General features: G+C 37.4%; 1 long non-coding RNA gene across 1 annotated transcript; it reads right to left on the reverse strand.

Annotated features, from left to right (window-relative positions):
- Positions 1–5355: 5355 nt before the first annotated feature.
- LOC129144679 (uncharacterized) lies at positions 5356–7959 on the reverse strand. The gene is made up of 3 exons (XR_008549098.1): positions 7926–7959; positions 6455–6518; positions 5356–5379 (listed from the first exon to the last, which is right to left on the reverse strand). It is a non-coding gene; the product is annotated as an uncharacterized LOC129144679 (long non-coding RNA).
- Positions 7960–10131: the final 2172 nt, after the last annotated feature.

The raw sequence follows: 10131 nt of genomic DNA on the forward strand, positions 1-10131 counted from the left end.
AAGCCTGATGCTTTTTCACTTACCCTACAGCACCCTTTAGTTCTATAACCGATTTTTTTTTCTTTCATAGGAGTTTCATTATTTTATTTCACAATAGCCAGTGGGAAATGATTTGTTGACCTGGAAAATAAAAATATAAGCCACTAAAGACCAAGACATCACTATAAAAAACAACTATGTGTGCAATTAGTAGTAATCAGAGATGAGAATGTGCAATAATTAAAATACCTTTGATAGACTTTTACCAATATTTGCCAAAGGTATTTCAACATAGATTTTTCTCCCATTTATTAGGTAGCATTTTACAATGTGACATTTAGTTTGCAAAATGGTGAATCAGACTAATCACTTGAATATATCATGGATGGACAATAACTGCCAAAAATAGGAAGAGGCAAAGAAATATACCTTAGATAATCAGATAGAGCAATGCTCTGTGCGTAGAACTGTGAGAGCAAAATTTTCTGTGCTTTTACTGACTAGTTTGAAACTTAGTTATGGCAACATTAGGAAATAAATATGATACACAGTGTACACTTGATAAATCGATTTATTATGCTTAACAATTTTTTATTTCAATTCACATAGAGCAAAGTAGGAAAATCAAAACATTCAGAGAATACCTGCCTAGTGTTTAAAAATACTAATCATTAATCTCAGATGTGTGTTGTTCTTGTAAAACTATTTGATACAATTTTCTCTTTGGAAAAACTGCAAATTATTAATGAGTCAAATTATTTTTGAATTCCAAAGCAATAAATTAGATAATTAAAGTAGCACATAATCTTTGTAATATACACTTATAAAAGCCCATTGGACATGTGTTTGCTTTTCCTTAAAAAATGTTGCTACATGTGTAAAGGATTTTGGAGTAAGAAGAATCATCATGAAAAAAGAAAATTCCCCATCAAACCTGTAGATAAAGAGAAAAAAATAATTTCATTATATTTTAACTACAGTTTCAGTCATTGCTAATGACCTCATACTTTCCTATTTCTAAGTTATATCTCAACATATTCCTTGATGGCTGATCAACTATTCACAAGGAGCATTTGTTGCCAATGAGTTCCGTCTCAACCAAATAGTATTACCCCCACCAGGCCCAAATTCTGATTGTCCCTCATCTGAGTTCTCTCCAACCCAGCCCCATTTAGATATAGCCTACACATTTCACCCACATTTCTCTGTCCAAATAAATTTTTTATATGTTTAATTGGGAAAATATCTTCAGCTATTACCTAATCCTTAGCAAGCCTAGTTTTAACTCTCCACCAACTCATTAATGGCAACAGGGAATTCAAGTTGAGTAAATGCTACTAGTACACTTAGTATAATTGAGATCCTCTGGAAATACTGAAATTTCTCAACTGTAAGACAATCTTCTATCTTCAAAATTACTACTTTATTTTATAGTGAAATATTTAATTTGAAAATTTAATAATGTCTTTGATAATATTGACTTCCAAATAAATAACTTGATAATATTTTCCTATTTTCTTGTTGGTATTATATGTTAGAGCATTGTTCTCTATCCTAATAGTTCAAGGCAAAACTTCTCAGGCGATAACTTATGAATCATGTAGGGACCTTACTAAAACGTAGATTGTGATTTCATAGGTGTAGGGTAAAGAAAATATCAGGCTTTTCTGCCCTTCCGCCATCAGGATAGATGATGGATCCTTGTCCTGAATGCATGCCTGATGGCGGGCACCTGGAATAGGGTGTGGGCATAGGTAGATGGGATTCAGCTGAGCTAAGACTGTGCTTTTAAGGGCGGCGTCATGGGGGGACGCCAGCAGCCCCAGCCAGCAGCAGCAGAACCTGAAGGAGAAGCCGAAGCAGAAGCAGAGAACGCCAGAGAACGCCAGAGAGCCCAGATAGAGTGAAGACTTGCTGGGGGCTGGGGGGCCTGCCAGCCTCCCAGTCCCCAGCCAGCACCCCTGCCTGCCATATGCCTGGTGAACCCCAATAAAAGACCTGCAAAACCACTGAGGACTCTGACTCCTCCTTTACCCGGTCTGCATGGGATCAGAAAACCTGCACTGTGCCCAGTCCTGACCTTACAATTGGCGTAGTCGGCAGGATCCATGCAGACGGGTATTGGAGCCCTCCGAAGACCTGGAGGGACTAAGGAGAACAGACTTTGCCTGTGACGACGCTGGAGGCACCATGGCGGTATAGAAGATGGATACGTCCACGAGCTACAGGATGAGACCTGGCGTGAAGGAGACGCCCGAAAGGACCAGCCAACGACACTGGAAAGGACCAGCCAACGACACCGGATAGGACCAGCCAACGACACCGGAAAGGACCAGCCAATGACCCCTGAGGCAGCAGGCCATTGCTGAAGCAGGGAGAGGCCAATGGACTGATAGACTGATGAACTGATGATTTTGGACTGACAATCCTGCCAGAAGGCGGAGGACCTTAGCAGGTTATGTTTATTTTTTGAGAATCTGGGGGTGGCCAGTGGGCCTAGATGGCCAAAAGCAGCCTGTGTATGCCCAGTGGCCAGGTGGAGGAGAAAAGCCAACTAAGGTGGCAAAAGCTGGTACTGATGCTAAGTTGAGAAGCCCTAAAGCGGCTGTTAAGCAGCCTGGGTATGCTGAAGCCCTGTGAGTCTCGTAAAATCACCTATGGGTGATGCCCTGCTCATTCTTGAGTGAGGGTGAGGAGCTGAGGAGCCCGTCCTTGGGGGACGGGTGGGGAATGTGACTTGGGGTGGAGCCCAAGCCAAATGCAAAGTTTGGATCCCCAACCCATGTGCTTGTGCAGTGGGTTGGCTTGAGAGCAGGGGTCTGTGAGTCGCATGGGTGGCCATGAAGGCCGAGTGTTGGAGCGACTGCAGACAGAAACCCTGAGGGTTGGCGATCACCCCCAACAGAATAAAATTGCCAATCCCAGAGCTAGTGCATCCTGGGGGTGGATGCTGTGTGTGCCTTGTAGCCGAGACTACAGCCAGAGAAGGCCAGGAAGCCTGACGGCTCCTGGTGTGTTATAGCAGATGCCGTGTGTGATTTCCCCTCCCTCGTATGAGCAGTGCCTTCGGCAGCAGATTTGGTGGCTCATCTGCTGGTACCAATAATTGTCTTTTGCACTTGGTTGGTGCCCTGCCTGGACTTATTTGTGTTCTGTTGTATTTTGTTATGTTGTATTTTGTTATTTGATGTATTTGCTTTTGTGGGCCATGGCTGCATTGTTTGTTTGCTTAGAAAATTGTGTATATATGTATAGACTGTATGGCAGAAAACCCTGAGGGGGTGGACTGTAGGGTAAAGAAAATATCAGGCTTTTCTGCCCTTCCGCCATCAGGATAGATGATGGATCCTTGTCCTGAATGCATGCCTGATGGCGGGCACCTGGAATAGGGTGTGGGCATAGGTAGATGGGATTCAGCTGAGCTAAGACTGTGCTTTTAAGGGCGGCGTCACGGGGGGACGCCAGCAGCCCCAGCCAGCAGCAGCAGAACCTGAAGGAGAAGCCGAAGCAGAAGCAGAGAACGCCAGAGAACGCCAGAGAGCCCAGATAGAGTGAAGACTTGCCTGCCAGCCTCCCAGTCCCCCAGCCAGCACCCCTGCCTGCCATATGCCTGGTGAACCCCAATAAAAGACCTGCAAAACCACTGAGGACTCTGACTCCTCCTTTACCCGGTCTGCATGGGATCAGAAAACCTGCACTGTGCCCAGTCCTGACCTTACAATAGGTCTGGCTGTGGCTTTGGTGTCTAAATTGCTCACAGTTTCCAAATGATGCTCCAAGGATTATATTTTAGTAGGAAAAATTATAAACAACTTTCAGAAACATATTTAAGGGTGGGACCCTCTTTAGTCACAATTATATACAATTCTGATCAAGTGTTTTCATATGTCTTTTAATAGTCTCAATTTCTACAGGCAGATAAGTGGCATTATAATACCTATCACGTTCATGAGAAAATTCAGGTTTTGAAAGCTAGAAGCAGTTCAAAGTCATGAAAATGGTGTTGTCAGGAAAAGGATAACACAGCATTCCAGTCCTCAAAGCTCACTATCTTAGCCAAATCATGATAAAAGTTGTTCATTTGGAAGCATTTAGATAAATAATTACATTTCATGAGAGCTATACCAGACTACACTTCTTAACTTGGGGCTGATTGTGACTTGATCACTTATTTACAGTTTTTTCTTGATTTATCTGTCACCATTGCTACTTTGGAGAATATAAAATATCATTAGATCTACTTACACCTGTCATTATATCCTGAGGTTACCGAGGAGCATTTTAAGCATAGGGATAACGATTTGGATATCCTTCTGGATAAGCATTGGGATATGGATAATTTGGTGCATTTGGATATGCTGGATATGGATATGCTGGATATGGCTGTCTCTGTATACAAACAAAAGGAAAGAGAAAATTAGAAAGAATTAAAAGAATAACAGTGCAAATGTAAAAATGGAAAAGTATCTGCATTTTTACTATTTGCTGAAATGTTTCTTGTTTTATAATGCACATGGTTGCAACCAATCTAAAAAGTATAGCCAATCACTCAAATAAAGATCAAATTTTCTATATAAAATAACTTCCAAATTACTACCTTGCTCTTACTTAAATATTTCAGAAAGAATAAATTCACTCATAATGTGAATGGAGTTCCTTCTGCCAACTTATAATGAATTTCCTATATCATAAAACACCTATTCAGTAATATTTATTTCATCCCTCTTCTGCATCTTTTTATTTGATGTCATTTTGAAGTTATCTGTTTACTCTAGTTTGAAGAATTTTAGACATTTTCACATTGATATGACATGTCAAAATAAGATATCAAGGATATATGAAAAAAGAAAAATGGTCAATAAATGAAAAGTTCTATTTTTATTTAAAATCATCATTTTAATTTAAAGACTTCATTACCCTTCAAGGTGGAAACTTACCATATTACATGCACTACGATTTTTTAACCTTATATTTTATGTGAGAGTTAGAATTTGAAATATTCTGTAGATCAAATCATATGTGCTTACATACCAAATTAAGATACTTAAGTTCTAAGAAAATAACTGGTGTATTCAGGGCTCTTTAAAAGTTTCTCTCTACATGCTACTACTGTACCTAAGATTTTTAAATCTTTTTCAGTGCATTATGAACAGATAAAATTAACATGTAATTTATTTATTCATTAAGTGGATATATTACAGAGAGGTTTGAGTCTTCTTATAAAATAAGAAATTCTGTATGTACTGTACCTATCATCAGGCAAATACTTACATAGTAATTTTCCTTTCTCCTAGGTCTCTGTTAAAATAAAAACAACAAAATAAAATTTAATGCATGGCTAATTCTCAACTACTCCAGTGAATGAAAATGCCTTACCTCTTCTGATGATGAATCAGCACTCTTGAAAAAAAGAAAAGAAGAAATGTTAATATATAATTTTTACTTCTAGATGAGTATAAGCATGTACATAACTCCCACAATTTTCATTTACCAAAATGGAGAAAAAACGTGAGGCAGTGTTGTTTTTTTTTTTTGTTTTGTTTACAAACATCTTTTAAATGAGTGAAAATGCTGTAATTAATTTGCTGCATTCAAATATCAATTGAATTTACTCAAATTTCTTTGGTGCATGAAAGGGAAAATCTCTAGCATGAATTGTAAGAGACAGTCAGAAAAAAAACCTATATTTTCTCAAGACAAATGTTTTTTACATGGGTATGATTTAAGTAGCTCTCAGGTTACTTGTTTCAAATATATGTTGTACACATGTAATCTGGTGTTATCTTTTACTCAGTTTTTCTTTGATCTTTATTTTTCTGCTTCGGTGCTCTTTCTGTGATACTGTCTGATATCATGATGAATTCGTTTTGAACTACCACAAGGACTGCTTGGACAAGTTGAAGCACTATTATTTCCTGATGCATTTCTCAGTAACCAAAAAAAAAAAAAAAAAAGGGAATATTAAAGTGAAAAACGATCAGTAATTTTAACAAGAGAAAAAATAAAGTGGAGGAATGAAATGGGGATATGACAGAGGTATGGTTTAGGGAGGGACAGGTATGGCTTAAGAGGACAGGTGTTTTACCCAGTGACACTTAAACTATGTTGCAAGCCAGAAACTCCTGACACTTGGTATGTGTAAAGTTTTTAATATTTAAGTGTCTATATGAGCCTCCCTTTCCCATGTTAATGAAATTCTTTTAAAAATGTATATTTACAGCAAATTAATTTCTCTGACATGTCTTTGTATGCTTACCTTGAATCAGAATCTGTGTGTGTGTGTGTAGTGTACCCAAGATTTGTTCTAAGTGCTTAATGAACTTACATAGATTAGTTCAAGGAAAATGTCCATATAAAATATTAAAACGGCAAATCCATGTGCAGGTTAATGTGAATACATGTCAGAACTCAGGAAATGAAAGATTTTTGTATAATTACTTAGAACATATTCTTCAACATTCCCTGTTATACTTACAATCATGGCGACCATGAAAGCCATGATGAAGGTGAAGACAAAGATCTTCATGTCTGGCCGAGTCCTGTGAAAATATACTTGGAAAATTAGTAGCACTTCCATTTCTGCACTCACAAACCAAACATTTACTGATCAAACTATGCCATGAAGCTTGGTGAAACGTACTAGAAATACAAAGACAGCTTAAATAAATTGCCTGTCCTTGGAACTTAAAAATGAGTAGGAATCATTAGTAAAAGTAAATGTTCTAATATTGAGAGTTACAAAAATGTTTAAAAACATACAAATGTGGTGGGTATACAGCATTGACAATCCGATGGGGTATCATAATGGTATCTTTGTTAAATTAAATAAAAATATGAAAATTTAAAAAAGGAACAATTATGCAGATAAGGTTATAGAGAGCAGTAAAGAAAAGAAAAGGTAAAAGTTGTATTCATTGTGGAAGCCCTATTCCCCTATGTGTTGTAATAGGTGGTGGATCCTTTAGGAGATTATTAGGTGCATGAGGCTACAGATCATTGGACTACATTCCCCATGGTAAGACTGGTGTCCTTAGACGTGACACTATTTCACATTTCTGCATTGAAGATATTGCAAAGGCCACATACAAGCCAGGAAAAGTGTCCACAACATCTATCATCCTTACAGGTCTCAGAAATAAGAGAAATACACATCTGTTATTTTAGCCACCCAGGCTACAGTATTTTCTTCAGGCAGACTTATCAATAAAAATATCTTGCATTTTGTGAAAACACAAGCTCAAAGGAAATTGCAGATAGAAAAGTCCACAAGAGGGTTGAATATATCTATCTAAATGAAGGAAAAGGTCCAGACTGGAGCTGAAAGTTTGGTGTAATCAAGTTATTAACATTCACTAAAAGTTTATGATCATTCTGAAATTATAAGGTATAAGACACACACTTTGCACCCTTAACCCACACAAAAAAAATCTCAAAATAGATCACAGACTTAAATGTAAAACCCAAAAATTTGAGGAAATAATACAGGAAAATCTAGCTAACCTTAGCTGTGGTGCAACTTTTTAGATATAACACCAAAGGTATGATCCATGAAAGAGAAATTTGGTAATTATACCTCATTAAAATTAAAATTAAAATATTTTGGTGCTTGGAAACATACACTTGAAAGAATGAAAAGTCACACACTGAAAGAAATATTTGCAAAAAAAATTCATAAAGACAATGCTATAAAACATATGAGGAATGCTAAAAACTCAAAAATAAGTACAAAAACTCCAATTAAAAATGTCTAGGCAGCTCTCCCGTCTGCTTTCTGATTATGTAGGTGCCTATCTTTTTCATCCTTTTCATAATAAATCTGTTCTTGTAAAAGACCCTAATATAAACCTCATCAAAGAACATCTACTAATGGCAAACAATTATATGAAATGATGTTTTACATCATTTGTTGTGAGATAAGTGAAAATTAAAAGAAAAAATATACTCACCTGTAATGGGCAAATGTCATTTGACCAAAATCTGGATCACTAACTAGATCAAATGCTCGCTCAGTGTGTAACAGCGGGAACTATAAAGCAAAAGATACAGCCACTGTGGTAAGAAATTGTGGCAGTTATTTAAAGTAAACATCTCTTTAGCATCCCATGCAGCATTTGTATCCCTTGGTATTTACCCAGAGGCATGGGAAGCTTATGTCCAAACATATAAATGCACAAGGATGTTTACAAAATTTTATTCATAATTGCCAAAAGTTACAAACAAGCAAGATCCTTTGGTAGGTCAGTGTATCAGGAAACTGCAGACAATGGAACATTATTCAGCACTGTGGAAAGTGGGATGCAAGTCATGAAGAGACATGGGGGAAATCTAAGTGCATACTACTTAAGTGAAGGGATATAATCCAGAAAAGCCATATACAATGTGATTTTCAAATATATAACATTCTGAAAGGCAAATCTTTGGCGACAATAAAAAGATCAGGAGGTGGGGGAGTTTTGGGAGGAAGAAAGGATGTACAGGTGGGGTTCAGAGGACTTTTACACTAGTAAAACTTTGAAATTACAATAAGGGATGCGTTATATGCATGTTTATATTTTGCATATTCACATATGTATATACATATACATATATACCTATACATATGCATGTGTATATAATGTTATCTATAGATGTATAGATGTTGTTAAACCAAGTTTATGCATAAAATACACTTCACTGATTCTTAAATTGCCCTATAAAAGTACATCTGCCGCGATTATAAAGTTTCCAATTTTTCAGGGATTGCTCCAAAACCATTTCCCAGTGTTACAGACCCTAATTTTATAGATAGGCTGTTTATTTTAAAATGCTTGGCTGAGATAAAAACATTTTTCCGTTTTCTTCAGTATAGTAGTCTTATGCATTTTCCCCTTTCAAAACCAGAAACACAGGCCTACCAATAGGCAGACTGCAAAAGGTTAGTTTCCTTTTGGTTTAAACTCTTCAAAGAATTACAAGTAATTCTACGTTTGCAAAAAGAGTTAGACAGAAAAATGCTGATTTCTAGAAATGATAGCATCTATCTCCCTAAGAAAGAAAAAGAACTGAAAGTAATGAAAACCAAATTTCTCCTACCCATCTTTTTTTTTTTAAATCTTTTTTTAAAAAAAAAAAAAAGATTTATTTATTTATTTATTTATTTATTTATTTATATAAGCACTGGGTACAGTTGGAAGCACGGGAGGGTGAGAGAATTCACCAGAGCCAGAGCGGGGAGCAGAGCAGACAGACTGACGAAGGACACTACTGAGGGGAGCAGCAGGCAGCAGGAGAGGTCTGCATGCCATGTGGAACCCTCACCAGGTGGCGGGGGATGGAACCGGTGCTGCAGAGGCTGCGGACAGCTTCACAGCCCAGCTCTCAACTGCTGAACCACCGGGGAGGCCTGTCCTACCCACCTTTGATGCAGTTGACCTATGAAGAATGACCATATGTGTAAAGAATGGAATTCTCTTTCATTCTCCATCTCTCTCACTAATTATTTAACAAGTTATTTCTTAAAATTTGTTTCATCTCTGTTTAATAACATTTAATATAGAAATTATGATCAATACATTGTTATTGCTCTGAGGTCTAGTAATTTTCCCCAAACGTTCCTGGGTTTCAACTTTTGAAAAATGAGTTTAATTGTTTAGAGTTTTAATTTATAAAATACTAGAGAAACTTCCTCCCTCTTTCCTTATAAAGACAAAAGTTGATATTAATAAGTACTATGTACTCTGCCTCCTCCAGCTGAAATAAATAACCTCAGAATTCCACAGGGATTAAATTATGACTAAGAAAATTTAACAGTCCCCCTATTTTCCTCGGTTTGTTCATTTGCAAGCTTTACAGGAGCCATGTATTCTGCAATTTTGGCCTGTTTCTACCATTGTCTAGTATTGTAATAAGCTCACAGGTCCACATGCTCGTTAACACCAAATATGGGAAAGCACAATTTAGAAAAAACATCTCTATTAGTGAATCCTTAAGGACGCTTCAGTCAAAAGGAAAATACAAATGCTGGATGTGTTCACTTGCATAGAATACGGAGAAACGAATTAAGGAACTGACAAAACTAAACCAAAGCAAGCCCTGGAAGAAGGACTGCAGCACTGACGCTACTAGAGGGGGAGGTAGAGTGGGAGTGGGAACAAGGAGGGGCCACAATGGTCC

The sequence above is a fragment of the Talpa occidentalis genome, unplaced genomic scaffold (assembly GCF_014898055.3).
Source record: "Talpa occidentalis isolate TD23 unplaced genomic scaffold, MPIMG_talOcc4v2.1 talOcc4.6, whole genome shotgun sequence".
NCBI lineage: Eukaryota > Metazoa > Chordata > Mammalia > Eulipotyphla > Talpidae > Talpa > Talpa occidentalis.